The sequence below is a fragment of the Anomaloglossus baeobatrachus genome, unplaced genomic scaffold (assembly GCF_048569485.1).
Source record: "Anomaloglossus baeobatrachus isolate aAnoBae1 unplaced genomic scaffold, aAnoBae1.hap1 Scaffold_2964, whole genome shotgun sequence".
Lineage (NCBI taxonomy): Eukaryota > Metazoa > Chordata > Amphibia > Anura > Aromobatidae > Anomaloglossus > Anomaloglossus baeobatrachus.
Window position 1 is genome coordinate 102,680 of NW_027442403.1, and position 20,226 is coordinate 122,905.

Below are 20,226 nucleotides of genomic sequence, written 5' to 3' on the forward strand. Positions count from 1 at the left end.
GATAGACAGATACACGCTGCTGCTTGGGGGGCTCCACGAGCCAACAGGTGTGCGAGTCTCCTTTTGCTGCCTGCTGCGAGGGACTCTCAAGCAAGCACAGCCTGTTGGTGCCCCCTTGTGGCCCCATCTAGAAGCTGCCAAAGGGAAGCCGCTCGCTTTGCTGCTGGCTTTTGGTATCTGGGATTTGTTGTGAGCCTTTTTTAAAAGAGAGGAGGGGAGAGGAGGGGAGGGGAGGGGGGGGGTTCCTTCCTTGGTCTTTGTTTTTTCGTTTTCCTCTCTCCGTTTAAACCCTTAACTCTTGATTTGGCGTCCTGATATCTTTGCTTGGCTGCTTTGGACACACCGGCCGAGTTCCCCCTGGGCCCGCTGGCTGTGGATGCCTCCGCTGGTGTAGTGACAGGAATTGGCCTTTGGTTCAGCCGGGAGGGGAGCTTTGTAGCGAGCGCCAGCGGGCACGCTCCAAAGATGGCACTTGCGGCTGCAGCAGCAGGAAGTGCACGGCCGGGCCCTTTTTTGCGGCCGCCTGGTGGGGCTGCCGACGTTGAGCCTCCGACGCCGGGCCTCTTCCTGCCGCCCTGAGCGAGCAGCCGGAGCTGCAGCCTTCTGCCTGTTTACAGGCGTCGAACGCACGTTGGGCTCCGAAGCCGCCGCCCCGCTATGCAAATGACTCTGGCTTGCTGTGCATCTTGGACGACGGCCTTCGCCTTGAGCTTGGCCTGCCATGGGGGGGATGGAAGGGGTGTAGCCGGCTCCCAGGCTGCTGGCCTCGGTGGCACCCTCTCGAAGGAACGCCTGGCTTTGGCCCCGGATCCCGCCTCACCCCACCGCCCGAGACTCCGCGATGTAGCGGGCCTGCGCCGGAGGGGCGCCCGTCGAGCCGGCGCGCTCCCAACTCATACTTACCTGGCAGGGGAGATACCATGATCACTAAGGTGGTTCTCCCAGGGTGAGTATCCTTTCTCGGCCCCTTGGCTGCGATTTCGGTCGTGGTCAGGGAGGGGCGAGGGCTTCTGGAGGAATCCGGTGCGACAAGAAGTTTATCTTCTGTATTACTGTGGTCCAAGTGCCGACAGCTTTGTGTGAAGAATGGCTTTCGTGAAGAACACCATCAGAATCCAAGTCCCTCCGGGGAGACGTGATATGAATAATGTGGTCTTTGTTGTGCGGGACTTGCTGGAAGGTAAGGCTGGAGCCACCAGGAATGACTTTTTTAGTGTCAATGAATTTCCTACTCAGGGGTCCTATGATGTCACGTTTGTGGAGGAAGGAGTCTGCATGACTATCTTTGAGTGGTTGAGGCTCCATGCGGCCGACGCCCTGCTTGAAGGTGTTCTGGTTGAGCCTTTGTTTGGTTTGCAGGAGCGAGTGATCACGGTTACTGTGTATAACCCTTATACTGACCCTCAGTTGCTGCAGGATTTTTTGGCTTCTTATTGTGACTTTATTTCACCTGGTGTTCAGCAGAAAAACATTCTTGGCATCTTTAATTGCAAGTTTAAATTTAGGGCCAGGTTGAAGAGGGATTCGGAGCGTGTGGGGGGTTTTAAGCACCCTCCTGCAAACTTTTCTATTGCGGGATTTAGAGGATTCTTGTCCTACCCTGGCCAGCCTATGTACTGTAGGAAATGTTTTGGCTTTGGTCACACCCAGAGCACATGCAGTAGTGGGCAGTGTTGCCGTAATTGCCACCGGCAGGGGCATGTTGCAGGCGCCTGCCCCTCCCCTAAAGCGTGCGACGTGTGTGGTTCGCGTGACCATGTGTATAGAGACTGCCCAGTGAAGCTTGCAAGGCAGGCTGAGAGGGAAGAAAGGCAACAGGAGGAGCAGAGACAGAAGGAAGATATGGCGAAGAGGAGGGAGGAGGAGAAAGAGAGGATGAAGGAAATGGAACGAGCAGAGAGAGAAAAAAAGAAGATTGAGACTGAGCAGCGTCGGGAGAAACCCGTTCTTCCTTTGTCTTCCTTGGAGGATGTTCTGGAAGCAATGGACATCCCGGAACCGCCATCTGGGTCCGCGTGTATTGAGGACTTTACGGACACTGATGGGACTGGGCAGTGTCAGAGAGAGGGTGGAGGGACAAAATTCCAGAAAAAAGTGTATAAGAAACGGAGGTGTGAGTTAGGTGAGATCAGCAGCTCGGATAATAGTACGTCGCCTCTGGAGATGGCGGAAGACAGTTCGGATCCTGGTTAAAATTATCTCACGTTATGCTTGAAGGTTGCCCCTGTGTTTTAGCCTTGTATTATGGCTTTTGTAGAATGGTGTTAAATTGTTTTGTGTTTGTGTGTATATGTTATGTGTGTGTTTTGTTTTTTGTTTGTGTTTTTTGTTTTTTGGTTTTTTGAGTTTTCAACCTATGGGGTTTTGTATATGTTCTCAAAATGTAAGGGTTTTTAAAAGTAAAGTTAGGAGAGCGGCTATTTTTGAGTTTTTGGCGATGCAGCGTGCTGACATTTTTTGTCTGCAGGAATGCGGCATAGTTGACCCCATTAACGAGAACGAGTGGACATATGGGGTTTCACTATGGTCGGGAAGTACGGATAATAGAAATGATGGGGTGGGTTTTTTGGTGAAAGGGAATCATGTTACTTTGATTAGTTATTTAGTTATAGAGGTGGGGAGGTGCATTTCTGCTATTTTTGAATATAAAGGTATTACCTTTACTGTCATCAATGTTTATGCTCCTGTGGCAAAGAATGCGCGGAAAGCGCTGTTTGAGAAAATTAAGCTCTTTATTTCCGGAAGAATGCCAGTTATATTGGTGGGGGATTTCAATTGTGATGTCAGTACATCAAATGTTGATGTTTCGGGTAAAGTCCTGTTGGATTTGGTGGAAGATGTCGGTTTGTGTGAGATGCAGAAGCTGTGTGGAGTTAATCCAAGTCTGGACACTTTTTTTTCTGAGTGTGGGGGGCGATGTTCTAAGCTTGACTATGTGTTTGTGTCGCAGAACATTGCGCCCCTTAGTTATAAGCAGGAGTCTGCAGTGTTTTCTGACCATGTGTGTGTGATGTGTGAGATGGATCTTGATTTGACTAAGGTGCATGGGAGAGGGCTGTGGAAATTGAATGTGACATTGTTGGAGAAGGAAGAGGTGAGACTGGAGTATGCAAATCAGTATGAAAGGTGGAAAGTTAGAAAGGGGCAGTTTGCTGATATTTGTCAGTGGTGGGATTGGGTGAAAAAGAAGTCTAAATCTTTCTTTAAAAATTTGAGTTATTATTATGCTGCAATTAGGAAAGAAAACTTTGTGAGGTTGAATGCTCGGTTGTGTTTGTTATATAAATTGAGGGAGGGTGGTATGGATGTGAGGGAGGAGATTGCTGGGGTGAAGAGAGACATACATGAGTTTTTGGTTGAAAGGGGTAGAAGCATTGTGTATAGAGCAAAAGTGGATAGGATGGAGTATGATGAAAAGTGTACGAGGTTTTTTTTTAAGAAAGTGTTTTCTAAACGGCAAGGTATGAATGTGTGTTTTGGAGTTGATGGTACTGAGGTTTGTGGTGAGGACATGCGTGAGGAAGTGGCAAAATTTTATGATGATTTGTATGCATTGAAATGGAGGGATGAATCTTTGGAAGATGAGGTTTTGAGTGGGCTGGAGGACAGATTAGGTGGGACTGAGAAAGAAAGTGTGATGGGTGAAGTGACAGATCAGGAAGTGTGGGGTGTGATTAAAGGTATGGCTGCACATAAGACCCCGGGTGAGGATGGCTTGCCTGTGGAGTTTTACCGTATGTTATGGGAGGTGATTGGTAAGGAGGTTGTGGAAGTTTGTAAGTTTATGTGGGAGAGACTGGAGGTGGCTGAGAGTATGCGTGGGGGGATAGTGGTGCTAATCCCCAAGAAAGGTGAGTTGAGAGATTTGAGGAATTGGAGACCGATCACTTTGCTTAATTGCGATTATAAAATCTACGCAAAATTATTGGCAAATAGAATGCGTGATGTTGTGGGGTGTGTGATTGGAGAGGAGCAATGTTGTGCGGTGCCGGGGAGAAGACTACAGGAGAATGTGTGCATGCTGAGGGACTGTTTGTGGGACTGTATGCAGCGGAAGAGGAGAATGTTGTTATTTTCTTTGGATTTTCAGAAGGCATTTGATAGATTGGCGCATGGCTTTCTGTTTAAAGTGCTGCTGAGGATGGGATTCCCTGTGGATTTTGTGATGAGAGTGAAAAGTTTGTATGTGGATATTTATAGTTGTGTGCTTTTGAATGGAATTTTGGGTAGGAGAGTGAATGTGAGGTCGGGGGTGCGGCAGGGGTGTCCCTTGTCGCCGGTTGTGTTTATTTGTGCGATTGAGCCTTTGGTATGTTTATTGAGAAAGGATAAAATGATTAGAGGTGTGCAGGTACCTGGAGGTGGGGGTAGGGAGTGGAAGGTGAGTGCTTATATGGATGATGTCTGTGTGTTGTGTGATTCGGAGTGTTCGGTGAGGAGAGTAAAATTTTGGACCAGTATTTTTTGTGGTGCGTCGGCTTTTAGGGTGAATTGGGATAAGAGTGAATGTAAGGTGTTTGGAGGTGACTCTGTGTGTGAGCATTTAGGAGTCAATGTAGTGAGTGGTGCCATTAAGGTGTTGGGGGTGAAGTTTTCTGATAGATTGGATGGAATGGAAAGTTGGGAGGATGTAAAGTGTAGAGTAGAAAAGAAGTTACATTTTTGGAAATTGCGTAATCTCTCCTTTTTTGGAAAGATTTTGGTAATTAAGGCTGTGATCTTGCCTATTTATTTGTTTATTGCTTTGGTTTTTCCACCAAATTGTTTGTACTTGAGAAGTTTAAATAGAATTTTGTTTGTGTTTTTTTGGTCTTCCAAGATGGAAAGGGCGAGAAGAGAGACTGTGACTAAGAGTTTGGTTAAAGGTGGTTTGGGGTTTCCAAATTTGGAAGTGTTTTTTGGCGTAAATTTGTTGGTGTTCCTGTTGAAGGTGTTTATTAAAGAGGGTAAGTTTTCCTGTATGTATAGATATTTGTTTGGTGTTTATATGTTTAGATTGAAGTGGTGTGAGAGAGATTTGCGGAAGCCTGTTTCTTTTGAGGTTCCTGTGTGGTATGTGTGGGTGTATAAATTTATGGTAAAATTTGAATTGTGTGATGTGGATATACGTATGCTTGGGAATAAGCGTTTGGTGTATAGAATGATTGAATGTAGACAATTGGAATGTGGGATAACTTTTGTGAGGGGGTGTGATGTGGAGAATGTATGGAAGAAAGTGAGGATGGACGGTATGTCTAATAGGCAGAGTGAAATAGTGTGGCAATCTTTGCAAGGGGTTTTACCCGTTAGAGAATTTCAGAGAAACCGAGGGCTGGTGAGGAGTGAGAGCTGTCCAAGGTCTGAATGTGGTGGGAGGGAGAGTGTGTTGCATGTTTTTTGGAATTGTGTGTATGCAAGGGAAGTGATAAGGAGAATAGGACCTTTATGTAAGGAGCTGACTGGGGTGAATTTGTTGACTTTTGAGTTGTTTATGTTTGGTTTGGGTATGTGTGATGGAGAGAAGGAGAGATTGTTGTGGTTAATGCTTGCTTGTGTGAAAGAAGTGTTGTGGGATGTAAGGAATGTGTATGTGTTTAAGAGGACTGACATAACTGCTGGCGATAGTATGCGCATGGTGTTAGGGAAAATGCATACTTGTTTTTTACGAGATACCAGGAGAAAAGGAGAGATGGATGCGGAGGGAGTTTGGAAGACTAAGAAGTGGATTGACTTTGTTGATGTGTCTTGAATTTTTTTCTCACGCATTATTTAGTTATATATAGCAATTTTTCCGATGATGATGGTGACAGCTTGGATTGATCTGCTGTTGGGTTAAAGTTCTTGTCGTTTTTAATACAAAAACTTCCCATCTGAGGATTAAAAAAAAAAAAAAAAAAGTTCTCCCAGGGTGAGGCTCATCCATTGCACTCCGGGTGTGCTGACCCCTGCGATTTCCCCAAATGCGGGAAACTCGACTGCATAATTTGTGGTAGTGGGGGACTGCGTTCGCGCTTTCCCCTGATTTGCTCTGGTCAAAGATAGACAGATACACGCTGCTGCTTGGGGGGCTCCACGAGCCAACAGGTGTGCGAGTCTCCTTTTGCTGCCTGCTGCGAGGGACTCTCAAGCAAGCACAGCCTGTTGGTGCCCCCTTGTGGCCCCATCTAGAAGCTGCCAAAGGGAAGCCGCTCGCTTTGCTGCTGGCTTTTGGTATCTGGGATTTGTTGTGAGCCTTTTTTAAAAGAGAGGAGGGGAGGGGAGGGGAGGGGAGGGGAGGGGGGGGTTCCTTCCTTGGTCTTTGTTTTTTCGTTTTCCTCTCTCCGTTTAAACCCTTAACTCTTGATTTGGCGTCCTGATATCTTTGCTTGGCTGCTTTGGACACACCGGCCGAGTTCCCCCTGGGCCCGCTGGCTGTGGATGCCTCCGCTGGTGTAGTGACAGGAATTGGCCTTTGGTTCAGCCGGGAGGGGAGCTTTGTAGCGAGCGCCAGCGGGCACGCTCCAAAGATGGCACTTGCGGCTGCAGCAGCAGGAAGTGCACGGCCGGGCCCTTTTTTGCGGCCGCCTGGTGGGGCTGCCGACGTTGAGCCTCCGACGCCGGGCCTCTTCCTGCCGCCCTGAGCGAGCAGCCGGAGCTGCAGCCTTCTGCCTGTTTACAGGCGTCGAACGCACGTTGGGCTCCGAAGCCGCCGCCCCGCTATGCAAATGACTCTGGCTTGCTGTGCATCTTGGACGACGGCCTTCGCCTTGAGCTTGGCCTGCCATGGGGGGGATGGAAGGGGTGTAGCCGGCTCCCAGGCTGCTGGCCTCGGTGGCACCCTCTCGAAGGAACGCCTGGCTTTGGCCCCGGATCCCGCCTCACCCCACCGCCCGAGACTCCGCGATGTAGCGGGCCTGCGCCGGAGGGGCGCCCGTCGAGCCGGCGCGCTCCCAACTCATACTTACCTGGCAGGGGAGATACCATGATCACTAAGGTGGTTCTCCCAGGGTGAGGCTCATCCATTGCACTCCGGGTGTGCTGACCCCTGCGATTTCCCCAAATGCGGGAAACTCGACTGCATAATTTGTGGTAGTGGGGGACTGCGTTCGCGCTTTCCCCTGATTTGCTCTGGTCAAAGATAGACAGATACACGCTGCTGCTTGGGGGGCTCCACGAGCCAACAGGTGTGCGAGTCTCCTTTTGCTGCCTGCTGCGAGGGACTCTCAAGCAAGCACAGCCTGTTGGTGCCCCCTTGTGGCCCCATCTAGAAGCTGCCAAAGGGAAGCCGCTCGCTTTGCTGCTGGCTTTTGGTATCTGGGATTTGTTGTGAGCCTTTTTTAAAAGAGAGGAGGGGAGGGGAGGGGAGGGGGGGGTTCCTTCCTTGGTCTTTGTTTTTTCGTTTTCCTCTCTCCGTTTAAACCCTTAACTCTTGATTTGGCGTCCTGATATCTTTGCTTGGCTGCTTTGGACACACCGGCCGAGTTCCCCCTGGGCCCGCTGGCTGTGGATGCCTCCGCTGGTGTAGTGACAGGAATTGGCCTTTGGTTCAGCCGGGAGGGGAGCTTTGTAGCGAGCGCCAGCGGGCACGCTCCAAAGATGGCACTTGCGGCTGCAGCAGCAGGAAGTGCACGGCCGGGCCCTTTTTTGCGGCCGCCTGGTGGGGCTGCCGACGTTGAGCCTCCGACGCCGGGCCTCTTCCTGCCGCCCTGAGCGAGCAGCCGGAGCTGCAGCCTTCTGCCTGTTTACAGGCGTCGAACGCACGTTGGGCTCCGAAGCCGCCGCCCCGCTATGCAAATGACTCTGGCTTGCTGTGCATCTTGGACGACGGCCTTCGCCTTGAGCTTGGCCTGCCATGGGGGGGATGGAAGGGGTGTAGCCGGCTCCCAGGCTGCTGGCCTCGGTGGCACCCTCTCGAAGGAACGCCTGGCTTTGGCCCCGGATCCCGCCTCACCCCACCGCCCGAGACTCCGCGATGTAGCGGGCCTGCGCCGGAGGGGCGCCCGTCGAGCCGGCGCGCTCCCAACTCATACTTACCTGGCAGGGGAGATACCATGATCACTAAGGTGGTTCTCCCAGGGTGAGGCTCATCCATTGCACTCCGGGTGTGCTGACCCCTGCGATTTCCCCAAATGCGGGAAACTCGACTGCATAATTTGTGGTAGTGGGGGACTGCGTTCGCGCTTTCCCCTGATTTGCTCTGGTCAAAGATAGACAGATACACGCTGCTGCTTGGGGGGCTCCACGAGCCAACAGGTGTGCGAGTCTCCTTTTGCTGCCTGCTGCGAGGGACTCTCAAGCAAGCACAGCCTGTTGGTGCCCCCTTGTGGCCCCATCTAGAAGCTGCCAAAGGGAAGCCGCTCGCTTTGCTGCTGGCTTTTGGTATCTGGGATTTGTTGTGAGCCTTTTTTAAAAGAGAGGAGGGGAGGGGAGGGGAGGGGAGGGGAGGGGGGGGTTCCTTCCTTGGTCTTTGTTTTTTCGTTTTCCTCTCTCCGTTTAAACCCTTAACTCTTGATTTGGCGTCCTGATATCTTTGCTTGGCTGCTTTGGACACACCGGCCGAGTTCCCCCTGGGCCCGCTGGCTGTGGATGCCTCCGCTGGTGTAGTGACAGGAATTGGCCTTTGGTTCAGCCGGGAGGGGAGCTTTGTAGCGAGCGCCAGCGGGCACGCTCCAAAGATGGCACTTGCGGCTGCAGCAGCAGGAAGTGCACGGCCGGGCCCTTTTTTGCGGCCGCCTGGTGGGGCTGCCGACGTTGAGCCTCCGACGCCGGGCCTCTTCCTGCCGCCCTGAGCGAGCAGCCGGAGCTGCAGCCTTCTGCCTGTTTACAGGCGTCGAACGCACGTTGGGCTCCGAAGCCGCCGCCCCGCTATGCAAATGACTCTGGCTTGCTGTGCATCTTGGACGACGGCCTTCGCCTTGAGCTTGGCCTGCCATGGGGGGGATGGAAGGGGTGTAGCCGGCTCCCAGGCTGCTGGCCTCGGTGGCACCCTCTCGAAGGAACGCCTGGCTTTGGCCCCGGATCCCGCCTCACCCCACCGCCCGAGACTCCGCGATGTAGCGGGCCTGCGCCGGAGGGGCGCCCGTCGAGCCGGCGCGCTCCCAACTCATACTTACCTGGCAGGGGAGATACCATGATCACTAAGGTGGTTCTCCCAGGGTGAGGCTCATCCATTGCACTCCGGGTGTGCTGACCCCTGCGATTTCCCCAAATGCGGGAAACTCGACTGCATAATTTGTGGTAGTGGGGGACTGCGTTCGCGCTTTCCCCTGATTTGCTCTGGTCAAAGATAGACAGATACACGCTGCTGCTTGGGGGGCTCCACGAGCCAACAGGTGTGCGAGTCTCCTTTTGCTGCCTGCTGCGAGGGACTCTCAAGCAAGCACAGCCTGTTGGTGCCCCCTTGTGGCCCCATCTAGAAGCTGCCAAAGGGAAGCCGCTCGCTTTGCTGCTGGCTTTTGGTATCTGGGATTTGTTGTGAGCCTTTTTTAAAAGAGAGGAGGGGAGGGGGGGGTTCCTTCCTTGGTCTTTGTTTTTTCGTTTTCCTCTCTCCGTTTAAACCCTTAACTCTTGATTTGGCGTCCTGATATCTTTGCTTGGCTGCTTTGGACACACCGGCCGAGTTCCCCCTGGGCCCGCTGGCTGTGGATGCCTCCGCTGGTGTAGTGACAGGAATTGGCCTTTGGTTCAGCCGGGAGGGGAGCTTTGTAGCGAGCGCCAGCGGGCACGCTCCAAAGATGGCACTTGCGGCTGCAGCAGCAGGAAGTGCACGGCCGGGCCCTTTTTTGCGGCCGCCTGGTGGGGCTGCCGACGTTGAGCCTCCGACGCCGGGCCTCTTCCTGCCGCCCTGAGCGAGCAGCCGGAGCTGCAGCCTTCTGCCTGTTTACAGGCGTCGAACGCACGTTGGGCTCCGAAGCCGCCGCCCCGCTATGCAAATGACTCTGGCTTGCTGTGCATCTTGGACGACGGCCTTCGCCTTGAGCTTGGCCTGCCATGGGGGGGATGGAAGGGGTGTAGCCGGCTCCCAGGCTGCTGGCCTCGGTGGCACCCTCTCGAAGGAACGCCTGGCTTTGGCCCCGGATCCCGCCTCACCCCACCGCCCGAGACTCCGCGATGTAGCGGGCCTGCGCCGGAGGGGCGCCCGTCGAGCCGGCGCGCTCCCAACTCATACTTACCTGGCAGGGGAGATACCATGATCACTAAGGTGGTTCTCCCAGGGTGAGGCTCATCCATTGCACTCCGGGTGTGCTGACCCCTGCGATTTCCCCAAATGCGGGAAACTCGACTGCATAATTTGTGGTAGTGGGGGACTGCGTTCGCGCTTTCCCCTGATTTGCTCTGGTCAAAGATAGACAGATACACGCTGCTGCTTGGGGGGCTCCACGAGCCAACAGGTGTGCGAGTCTCCTTTTGCTGCCTGCTGCGAGGGACTCTCAAGCAAGCACAGCCTGTTGGTGCCCCCTTGTGGCCCCATCTAGAAGCTGCCAAAGGGAAGCCGCTCGCTTTGCTGCTGGCTTTTGGTATCTGGGATTTGTTGTGAGCCTTTTTTAAAAGAGAGGAGGGGAGAGGAGGGGAGGGGAGGGGAGGGGAGGGGAGGGGGGGGTTCCTTCCTTGGTCTTTGTTTTTTCGTTTTCCTCTCTCCGTTTAAACCCTTAACTCTTGATTTGGCGTCCTGATATCTTTGCTTGGCTGCTTTGGACACACCGGCCGAGTTCCCCCTGGGCCCGCTGGCTGTGGATGCCTCCGCTGGTGTAGTGACAGGAATTGGCCTTTGGTTCAGCCGGGAGGGGAGCTTTGTAGCGAGCGCCAGCGGGCACGCTCCAAAGATGGCACTTGCGGCTGCAGCAGCAGGAAGTGCACGGCCGGGCCCTTTTTTGCGGCCGCCTGGTGGGGCTGCCGACGTTGAGCCTCCGACGCCGGGCCTCTTCCTGCCGCCCTGAGCGAGCAGCCGGAGCTGCAGCCTTCTGCCTGTTTACAGGCGTCGAACGCACGTTGGGCTCCGAAGCCGCCGCCCCGCTATGCAAATGACTCTGGCTTGCTGTGCATCTTGGACGACGGCCTTCGCCTTGAGCTTGGCCTGCCATGGGGGGGATGGAAGGGGTGTAGCCGGCTCCCAGGCTGCTGGCCTCGGTGGCACCCTCTCGAAGGAACGCCTGGCTTTGGCCCCGGATCCCGCCTCACCCCACCGCCCGAGACTCCGCGATGTAGCGGGCCTGCGCCGGAGGGGCGCCCGTCGAGCCGGCGCGCTCCCAACTCATACTTACCTGGCAGGGGAGATACCATGATCACTAAGGTGGTTCTCCCAGGGTGAGGCTCATCCATTGCACTCCGGGTGTGCTGACCCCTGCGATTTCCCCAAATGCGGGAAACTCGACTGCATAATTTGTGGTAGTGGGGGACTGCGTTCGCGCTTTCCCCTGATTTGCTCTGGTCAAAGATAGACAGATACACGCTGCTGCTTGGGGGGCTCCACGAGCCAACAGGTGTGCGAGTCTCCTTTTGCTGCCTGCTGCGAGGGACTCTCAAGCAAGCACAGCCTGTTGGTGCCCCCTTGTGGCCCCATCTAGAAGCTGCCAAAGGGAAGCCGCTCGCTTTGCTGCTGGCTTTTGGTATCTGGGATTTGTTGTGAGCCTTTTTTAAAAGAGAGGAGGGGAGGGGAGGGGAGGGGGGGGTTCCTTCCTTGGTCTTTGTTTTTTCGTTTTCCTCTCTCCGTTTAAACCCTTAACTCTTGATTTGGCGTCCTGATATCTTTGCTTGGCTGCTTTGGACACACCGGCCGAGTTCCCCCTGGGCCCGCTGGCTGTGGATGCCTCCGCTGGTGTAGTGACAGGAATTGGCCTTTGGTTCAGCCGGGAGGGGAGCTTTGTAGCGAGCGCCAGCGGGCACGCTCCAAAGATGGCACTTGCGGCTGCAGCAGCAGGAAGTGCACGGCCGGGCCCTTTTTTGCGGCCGCCTGGTGGGGCTGCCGACGTTGAGCCTCCGACGCCGGGCCTCTTCCTGCCGCCCTGAGCGAGCAGCCGGAGCTGCAGCCTTCTGCCTGTTTACAGGCGTCGAACGCACGTTGGGCTCCGAAGCCGCCGCCCCGCTATGCAAATGACTCTGGCTTGCTGTGCATCTTGGACGACGGCCTTCGCCTTGAGCTTGGCCTGCCATGGGGGGGATGGAAGGGGTGTAGCCGGCTCCCAGGCTGCTGGCCTCGGTGGCACCCTCTCGAAGGAACGCCTGGCTTTGGCCCCGGATCCCGCCTCACCCCACCGCCCGAGAGTCCGCGATGTAGCGGGCCTGCGCCGGAGGGGCGCCCGTCGAGCCGGCGCGCTCCCAACTCATACTTACCTGGCAGGGGAGATACCATGATCACTAAGGTGGTTCTCCCAGGGTGAGGCTCATCCATTGCACTCCGGGTGTGCTGACCCCTGCGATTTCCCCAAATGCGGGAAACTCGACTGCATAATTTGTGGTAGTGGGGGACTGCGTTCGCGCTTTCCCCTGATTTGCTCTGGTCAAAGATAGACAGATACACGCTGCTGCTTGGGGGGCTCCACGAGCCAACAGGTGTGCGAGTCTCCTTTTGCTGCCTGCTGCGAGGGACTCTCAAGCAAGCACAGCCTGTTGGTGCCCCCTTGTGGCCCCATCTAGAAGCTGCCAAAGGGAAGCCGCTCGCTTTGCTGCTGGCTTTTGGTATCTGGGATTTGTTGTGAGCCTTTTTTAAAAGAGAGGAGGGGAGAGGAGGGGAGGGGAGGGGGGGGGTTCCTTCCTTGGTCTTTGTTTTTTCGTTTTCCTCTCTCCGTTTAAACCCTTAACTCTTGATTTGGCGTCCTGATATCTTTGCTTGGCTGCTTTGGACACACCGGCCGAGTTCCCCCTGGGCCCGCTGGCTGTGGATGCCTCCGCTGGTGTAGTGACAGGAATTGGCCTTTGGTTCAGCCGGGAGGGGAGCTTTGTAGCGAGCGCCAGCGGGCACGCTCCAAAGATGGCACTTGCGGCTGCAGCAGCAGGAAGTGCACGGCCGGGCCCTTTTTTGCGGCCGCCTGGTGGGGCTGCCGACGTTGAGCCTCCGACGCCGGGCCTCTTCCTGCCGCCCTGAGCGAGCAGCCGGAGCTGCAGCCTTCTGCCTGTTTACAGGCGTCGAACGCACGTTGGGCTCCGAAGCCGCCGCCCCGCTATGCAAATGACTCTGGCTTGCTGTGCATCTTGGACGACGGCCTTCGCCTTGAGCTTGGCCTGCCATGGGGGGGATGGAAGGGGTGTAGCCGGCTCCCAGGCTGCTGGCCTCGGTGGCACCCTCTCGAAGGAACGCCTGGCTTTGGCCCCGGATCCCGCCTCACCCCACCGCCCGAGACTCCGCGATGTAGCGGGCCTGCGCCGGAGGGGCGCCCGTCGAGCCGGCGCGCTCCCAACTCATACTTACCTGGCAGGGGAGATACCATGATCACTAAGGTGGTTCTCCCAGGGTGAGGCTCATCCATTGCACTCCGGGTGTGCTGACCCCTGCGATTTCCCCAAATGCGGGAAACTCGACTGCATAATTTGTGGTAGTGGGGGACTGCGTTCGCGCTTTCCCCTGATTTGCTCTGGTCAAAGATAGACAGATACACGCTGCTGCTTGGGGGGCTCCACGAGCCAACAGGTGTGCGAGTCTCCTTTTGCTGCCTGCTGCGAGGGACTCTCAAGCAAGCACAGCCTGTTGGTGCCCCCTTGTGGCCCCATCTAGAAGCTGCCAAAGGGAAGCCGCTCGCTTTGCTGCTGGCTTTTGGTATCTGGGATTTGTTGTGAGCCTTTTTTAAAAGAGAGGAGGGGAGGGGAGGGGAGGGGGGGGTTCCTTCCTTGGTCTTTGTTTTTTCGTTTTCCTCTCTCCGTTTAAACCCTTAACTCTTGATTTGGCGTCCTGATATCTTTGCTTGGCTGCTTTGGACACACCGGCCGAGTTCCCCCTGGGCCCGCTGGCTGTGGATGCCTCCGCTGGTGTAGTGACAGGAATTGGCCTTTGGTTCAGCCGGGAGGGGAGCTTTGTAGCGAGCGCCAGCGGGCACGCTCCAAAGATGGCACTTGCGGCTGCAGCAGCAGGAAGTGCACGGCCGGGCCCTTTTTTGCGGCCGCCTGGTGGGGCTGCCGACGTTGAGCCTCCGACGCCGGGCCTCTTCCTGCCGCCCTGAGCGAGCAGCCGGAGCTGCAGCCTTCTGCCTGTTTACAGGCGTCGAACGCACGTTGGGCTCCGAAGCCGCCGCCCCGCTATGCAAATGACTCTGGCTTGCTGTGCATCTTGGACGACGGCCTTCGCCTTGAGCTTGGCCTGCCATGGGGGGGATGGAAGGGGTGTAGCCGGCTCCCAGGCTGCTGGCCTCGGTGGCACCCTCTCGAAGGAACGCCTGGCTTTGGCCCCGGATCCCGCCTCACCCCACCGCCCGAGACTCCGCGATGTAGCGGGCCTGCGCCGGAGGGGCGCCCGTCGAGCCGGCGCGCTCCCAACTCATACTTACCTGGCAGGGGAGATACCATGATCACTAAGGTGGTTCTCCCAGGGTGAGGCTCATCCATTGCACTCCGGGTGTGCTGACCCCTGCGATTTCCCCAAATGCGGGAAACTCGACTGCATAATTTGTGGTAGTGGGGGACTGCGTTCGCGCTTTCCCCTGATTTGCTCTGGTCAAAGATAGACAGATACACGCTGCTGCTTGGGGGGCTCCACGAGCCAACAGGTGTGCGAGTCTCCTTTTGCTGCCTGCTGCGAGGGACTCTCAAGCAAGCACAGCCTGTTGGTGCCCCCTTGTGGCCCCATCTAGAAGCTGCCAAAGGGAAGCCGCTCGCTTTGCTGCTGGCTTTTGGTATCTGGGATTTGTTGTGAGCCTTTTTTAAAAGAGAGGAGGGGAGGGGAGGGGAGGGGAGGGGAGGGGAGGGGGGGGTTCCTTCCTTGGTCTTTGTTTTTTCGTTTTCCTCTCTCCGTTTAAACCCTTAACTCTTGATTTGGCGTCCTGATATCTTTGCTTGGCTGCTTTGGACACACCGGCCGAGTTCCCCCTGGGCCCGCTGGCTGTGGATGCCTCCGCTGGTGTAGTGACAGGAATTGGCCTTTGGTTCAGCCGGGAGGGGAGCTTTGTAGCGAGCGCCAGCGGGCACGCTCCAAAGATGGCACTTGCGGCTGCAGCAGCAGGAAGTGCACGGCCGGGCCCTTTTTTGCGGCCGCCTGGTGGGGCTGCCGACGTTGAGCCTCCGACGCCGGGCCTCTTCCTGCCGCCCTGAGCGAGCAGCCGGAGCTGCAGCCTTCTGCCTGTTTACAGGCGTCGAACGCACGTTGGGCTCCGAAGCCGCCGCCCCGCTATGCAAATGACTCTGGCTTGCTGTGCATCTTGGACGACGGCCTTCGCCTTGAGCTTGGCCTGCCATGGGGGGGATGGAAGGGGTGTAGCCGGCTCCCAGGCTGCTGGCCTCGGTGGCACCCTCTCGAAGGAACGCCTGGCTTTGGCCCCGGATCCCGCCTCACCCCACCGCCCGAGACTCCGCGATGTAGCGGGCCTGCGCCGGAGGGGCGCCCGTCGAGCCGGCGCGCTCCCAACTCATACTTACCTGGCAGGGGAGATACCATGATCACTAAGGTGGTTCTCCCAGGGTGAGGCTCATCCATTGCACTCCGGGTGTGCTGACCCCTGCGATTTCCCCAAATGCGGGAAACTCGACTGCATAATTTGTGGTAGTGGGGGACTGCGTTCGCGCTTTCCCCTGATTTGCTCTGGTCAAAGATAGACAGATACACGCTGCTGCTTGGGGGGCTCCACGAGCCAACAGGTGTGCGAGTCTCCTTTTGCTGCCTGCTGCGAGGGACTCTCAAGCAAGCACAGCCTGTTGGTGCCCCCTTGTGGCCCCATCTAGAAGCTGCCAAAGGGAAGCCGCTCGCTTTGCTGCTGGCTTTTGGTATCTGGGATTTGTTGTGAGCCTTTTTTAAAAGAGAGGAGGGGAGGGGAGGGGAGGGGAGGGGAGGGGAGGGGAGGGGGGGGGTTCCTTCCTTGGTCTTTGTTTTTTCGTTTTCCTCTCTCCGTTTAAACCCTTAACTCTTGATTTGGCGTCCTGATATCTTTGCTTGGCTGCTTTGGACACACCGGCCGAGTTCCCCCTGGGCCCGCTGGCTGTGGATGCCTCCGCTGGTGTAGTGACAGGAATTGGCCTTTGGTTCAGCCGGGAGGGGAGCTTTGTAGCGAGCGCCAGCGGGCACGCTCCAAAGATGGCACTTGCGGCTGCAGCAGCAGGAAGTGCACGGCCGGGCCCTTTTTTGCGGCCGCCTGGTGGGGCTGCCGACGTTGAGCCTCCGACGCCGGGCCTCTTCCTGCCGCCCTGAGCGAGCAGCCGGAGCTGCAGCCTTCTGCCTGTTTACAGGCGTCGAACGCACGTTGGCTCCGAAGCCGCCGCCCCGCTATGCAAATGACTCTGGCTTGCTGTGCATCTTGGACGACGGCCTTCGCCTTGAGCTTGCCTGCCATGGGGGGGATGGAAGGGGTGTAGCCGGCTCCCAGGCTGCTGGCCTCGGTGGCACCCTCTCGAAGGAACGCCTGGCTTTGGCCCCGGATCCGCCTCACCCCACCGCCCGAGACTCCGCGATGTAGCGGGCCTGCGCCGGAGGGGCGCCCGTCGAGCCGGCGCGCTCCCAACTCATACTTACCTGGCAGGGGAGATACCATGATCACTAAGGTGGTTCTCCCAGGGTGAGGCTCATCATTGCACTCCGGGTGTGCTGACCCCTGCGATTTCCCCAAATGCGGGAAACTCGACTGCATAATTTGTGGTAGTGGGGGACTGCGTTCGCGCTTTCCCCTGATTTGCTCTGGTCAAAGATAGACAGATACACGCTGCTGCTTGGGGGGCTCCACGAGCCAACAGGTGTGCGAGTCTCCTTTTGCTGCCTGCTGCGAGGGACTCTCAAGCAAGCACAGCCTGTTGGTGCCCCCTTGTGGCCCCATCTAGAAGCTGCCAAAGGGAAGCCGCTCGCTTTGCTGCTGGCTTTTGGTATCTGGGATTTGTTGTGAGCCTTTTTAAAAGAGAGGAGGGGAGAGGAGGGGAGAGGAGGGGAGGGGAGGGGAGGGGGGGGGTTCCTTCCTTGGTCTTTGTTTTTTCGTTTTCCTCTCTCCGTTTAAACCCTTAACTCTTGATTTGGCGTCCTGATATCTTTGCTTGGCTGCTTTGGACACACCGGCCGAGTTCCCCCTGGGCCCGCTGGCTGTGGATGCCTCCGCTGGTGTAGTGACAGGAATTGGCCTTTGGTTCAGCCGGGAGGGGAGCTTTGTAGCGAGCGCCAGCGGGCACGCTCCAAAGATGGCACTTGCGGCTGCAGCAGCAGGAAGTGCACGGCCGGGCCCTTTTTTGCGGCCGCCTGGTGGGGCTGCCGACGTTGAGCCTCCGACGCCGGGCCTCTTCCTGCCGCCCTGAGCGAGCAGCCGGAGCTGCAGCCTTCTGCCTGTTTACAGGCGTCGAACGCACGTTGGGCTCCGAAGCCGCCGCCCCGCTATGCAAATGACTCTGGCTTGCTGTGCATCTTGGACGACGGCCTTCGCCTTGAGCTTGGCCTGCCATGGGGGGGATGGAAGGGGTGTAGCCGGCTCCCAGGCTGCTGGCCTCGGTGGCACCCTCTCGAAGGAACGCCTGGCTTTGGCCCCGGATCCCGCCTCACCCCACCGCCCGAGACTCCGCGATGTAGCGGGCCTGCGCGGAGGGGCGCCCGTCGAGCCGGCGCGCTCCCAACTCATACTTACCTGGCAGGGGAGATACCATGATCACTAAGGTGGTTCTCCCAGGGTGAGGCTCATCCATTGCACTCCGGGTGTGCTGACCCCTGCGATTTCCCCAAATGCGGGAAACTCGACTGCATAATTTGTGGTAGTGGGGGACTGCGTTCGCGCTTTCCCCTGATTTGCTCTGGTCAAAGATAGACAGATACACGCTGCTGCTTGGGGGGCTCCACGAGCCAACAGGTGTGCGAGTCTCCTTTTGCTGCCTGCTGCGAGGGACTCTCAAGCAAGCACAGCCTGTTGGTGCCCCCTTGTGGCCCCATCTAGAAGCTGCCAAAGGGAAGCCGCTCGCTTTGCTGCTGGCTTTTGGTATCTGGGATTTGTTGTGAGCCTTTTTAAAAGAGAGGAGGGGAGGGGAGGGGAGGGGAGGGGGGGGTTCCTTCCTTGGTCTTTGTTTTTTCGTTTTCCTCTCTCCGTTTAAACCCTTAACTCTTGATTTGGCGTCCTGATATCTTTGCTTGGCTGCTTTGGACACACCGGCCGAGTTCCCCCTGGGCCCGCTGGCTGTGGATGCCTCCGCTGGTGTAGTGACAGGAATTGGCCTTTGGTTCAGCCGGGAGGGGAGCTTTGTAGCGAGCGCCAGCGGGCACGCTCCAAAGATGGCACTTGCGGCTGCAGCAGCAGGAAGTGCACGGCCGGGCCCTTTTTTGCGGCCGCCTGGTGGGGCTGCCGACGTTGAGCCTCCGACGCCGGGCCTCTTCCTGCCGCCCTGAGCGAGCAGCCGGAGCTGCAGCCTTCTGCCTGTTTACAGGCGTCGAACGCACGTTGGGCTCCGAAGCCGCCGCCCCGCTATGCAAATGACTCTGGCTTGCTGTGCATCTTGGACGACGGCCTTCGCCTTGAGCTTGGCCTGCCATGGGGGGGATGGAAGGGGTGTAGCCGGCTCCCAGGCTGCTGGCCTCGGTGGCACCCTCTCGAAGGAACGCCTGGCTTTGGCCCCGGATCCCGCCTCACCCCACCGCCCGAGACTCCGCGATGTAGCGGGCCTGCGCCGGAGGGGCGCCCGTCGAGCCGGCGCGCTCCCAACTCATACTTACCTGGCAGGGGAGATACCATGATCACTAAGGTGGTTCTCCCAGGGTGAGGCTCATCCATTGCACTCCGGGTGTGCTGACCCCTGCGATTTCCCCAAATGCGGGAAACTCGACTGCATAATTTGTGGTAGTGGGGGACTGCGTTCGCGCTTTCCCCTGATTTGCTCTGGTCAAAGATAGACAGATACACGCTGCTGCTTGGGGGGCTCCACGAGCCAACAGGTGTGCGAGTCTCCTTTTGCTGCCTGCTGCGAGGGACTCTCAAGCAAGCACAGCCTGTTGGTGCCCCCTTGTGGCCCCATCTAGAAGCTGCCAAAGGGAAGCCGCTCGCTTGCTGCTGGCTTTTGGTATCTGGGATTTGTTGTGAGCCTTTTTTAAAAGAGAGGAGGGGAGGGGAGGGGAGGGGAGGGGGGGGTTCCTTCCTTGGTCTTTGTTTTTTCGTTTTCCTCTCTCCGTTTAAACCCTTAACTCTTGATTTGGCGTCCTGATATCTTTGCTTGGCTGCTTTGGACACACCGGCCGAGTTCCCCCTGGGCCCGCTGGCTGTGGATGCCTCCGCTGGTGTAGTGACAGGAATTGGCCTTTGGTTCAGCCGGGAGGGGAGCTTTGTAGCGAGCGCCAGCGGGCACGCTCCAAAGATGGCACTTGCGGCTGCAGCAGCAGGAAGTGCACGGCCGGGCCCTTTTTTGCGGCCGCCTGGTGGGGCTGCCGACGTTGAGCCTCCGACGCGGGCCTCTTCCTGCCGCCCTGAGCGAGCAGCCGGAGCTGCAGCCTTCTGCCTGTTTACAGGCGTCGAACGCACGTTGGGCTCCGAAGCCGCGCCCCGCTATGCAAATGACTCTGGCTTGCTGTGCATCTTGGACGACGGCCTTCGCCTTGAGCTTGGCCTGCCATGGGGGGGATGGAAGGGGTGTAGCCGGCTCCCAGGCTGCTGGCCTCGGTGGCACCCTCTCGAAGGAACGCCTGGCTTTGGCCCCGGATCCCGCCTCACCCCACCGCCCGAGACTCCGCGATGTAGCGGGCCTGCGCCGGAGGGGCGCCCGTCGAGCCGGCGCGCTCCCAACTCATACTTACCTGGCAGGGGAGATACCATGATCACTAAGGTGGTTCTCCCAGGGTGAGGCTCATCCATTGCACTCCGGTGTGCTGACCCCTGCGATTTCCCCAAATGCGGGAAACTCGTCTGCATAATTTGTGGTAGTGGGGGACTGCGTTCGCGCTTTCCCCTGATTTGCTCTGGTCAAAGATAGACAGATACACGCTGCTGCTTGGGGGGCTCCACGAGCCAACAGGTGTGCGAGTCTCCTTTTGCTGCCTGCTGCGAGGGACTCTCAAGCAAGCACAGCCTGTTGGTGCCCCCTTGTGGCCCCATCTAGAAGCTGCCAAAGGGAAGCCGCTCGCTTTGCTGCTGGCTTTTGGTATCTGGGATTTGTTGTGAGCCTTTTTTAAAAGAGAGGAGGGGAGGG

At 57.1% G+C, this 20,226-nt stretch overlaps 14 non-coding genes across 14 annotated transcripts; all 14 read left to right on the forward strand.

The window, feature by feature from the left end:
* Positions 1-5,838: 5,838 nt before the first annotated feature.
* LOC142267722 (U1 spliceosomal RNA) lies at positions 5,839-6,000 on the forward strand. The gene has a single exon (XR_012733556.1). It is a non-coding gene; the product is annotated as a U1 spliceosomal RNA (small nuclear RNA).
* Positions 6,001-6,915: 915 nt separating this feature from the next.
* On the forward strand, positions 6,916-7,079 carry LOC142267687 (U1 spliceosomal RNA). The gene has a single exon (XR_012733524.1). It is a non-coding gene; the product is annotated as a U1 spliceosomal RNA (small nuclear RNA).
* A 905-nt stretch (positions 7,080-7,984) lies between these two features.
* Positions 7,985-8,148, forward strand: LOC142267689 (U1 spliceosomal RNA). Its single transcript, XR_012733526.1, has one exon. It is a non-coding gene; the product is annotated as a U1 spliceosomal RNA (small nuclear RNA).
* Positions 8,149-9,063: 915 nt separating this feature from the next.
* LOC142267690 (U1 spliceosomal RNA) lies at positions 9,064-9,227 on the forward strand. Its single transcript, XR_012733527.1, has one exon. It is a non-coding gene; the product is annotated as a U1 spliceosomal RNA (small nuclear RNA).
* Positions 9,228-10,122: 895 nt separating this feature from the next.
* LOC142267691 (U1 spliceosomal RNA) lies at positions 10,123-10,286 on the forward strand. Its single transcript, XR_012733528.1, has one exon. It is a non-coding gene; the product is annotated as a U1 spliceosomal RNA (small nuclear RNA).
* A 925-nt stretch (positions 10,287-11,211) lies between these two features.
* Positions 11,212-11,375, forward strand: LOC142267692 (U1 spliceosomal RNA). The gene has a single exon (XR_012733529.1). It is a non-coding gene; the product is annotated as a U1 spliceosomal RNA (small nuclear RNA).
* Positions 11,376-12,280: 905 nt separating this feature from the next.
* LOC142267693 (U1 spliceosomal RNA) lies at positions 12,281-12,444 on the forward strand. Its single transcript, XR_012733530.1, has one exon. It is a non-coding gene; the product is annotated as a U1 spliceosomal RNA (small nuclear RNA).
* A 911-nt stretch (positions 12,445-13,355) lies between these two features.
* Positions 13,356-13,519, forward strand: LOC142267694 (U1 spliceosomal RNA). The gene has a single exon (XR_012733531.1). It is a non-coding gene; the product is annotated as a U1 spliceosomal RNA (small nuclear RNA).
* Positions 13,520-14,424: 905 nt separating this feature from the next.
* On the forward strand, positions 14,425-14,588 carry LOC142267695 (U1 spliceosomal RNA). The gene has a single exon (XR_012733532.1). It is a non-coding gene; the product is annotated as a U1 spliceosomal RNA (small nuclear RNA).
* A 920-nt stretch (positions 14,589-15,508) lies between these two features.
* On the forward strand, positions 15,509-15,672 carry LOC142267697 (U1 spliceosomal RNA). The gene has a single exon (XR_012733533.1). It is a non-coding gene; the product is annotated as a U1 spliceosomal RNA (small nuclear RNA).
* A 923-nt stretch (positions 15,673-16,595) lies between these two features.
* Positions 16,596-16,758, forward strand: LOC142267713 (U1 spliceosomal RNA). The gene has a single exon (XR_012733548.1). It is a non-coding gene; the product is annotated as a U1 spliceosomal RNA (small nuclear RNA).
* A 924-nt stretch (positions 16,759-17,682) lies between these two features.
* Positions 17,683-17,846, forward strand: LOC142267698 (U1 spliceosomal RNA). Its single transcript, XR_012733534.1, has one exon. It is a non-coding gene; the product is annotated as a U1 spliceosomal RNA (small nuclear RNA).
* Positions 17,847-18,755: 909 nt separating this feature from the next.
* LOC142267699 (U1 spliceosomal RNA) lies at positions 18,756-18,919 on the forward strand. Its single transcript, XR_012733535.1, has one exon. It is a non-coding gene; the product is annotated as a U1 spliceosomal RNA (small nuclear RNA).
* A 907-nt stretch (positions 18,920-19,826) lies between these two features.
* LOC142267711 (U1 spliceosomal RNA) lies at positions 19,827-19,989 on the forward strand. The gene has a single exon (XR_012733546.1). It is a non-coding gene; the product is annotated as a U1 spliceosomal RNA (small nuclear RNA).
* The last annotated feature ends 237 nt before the right edge of the window (positions 19,990-20,226 follow it).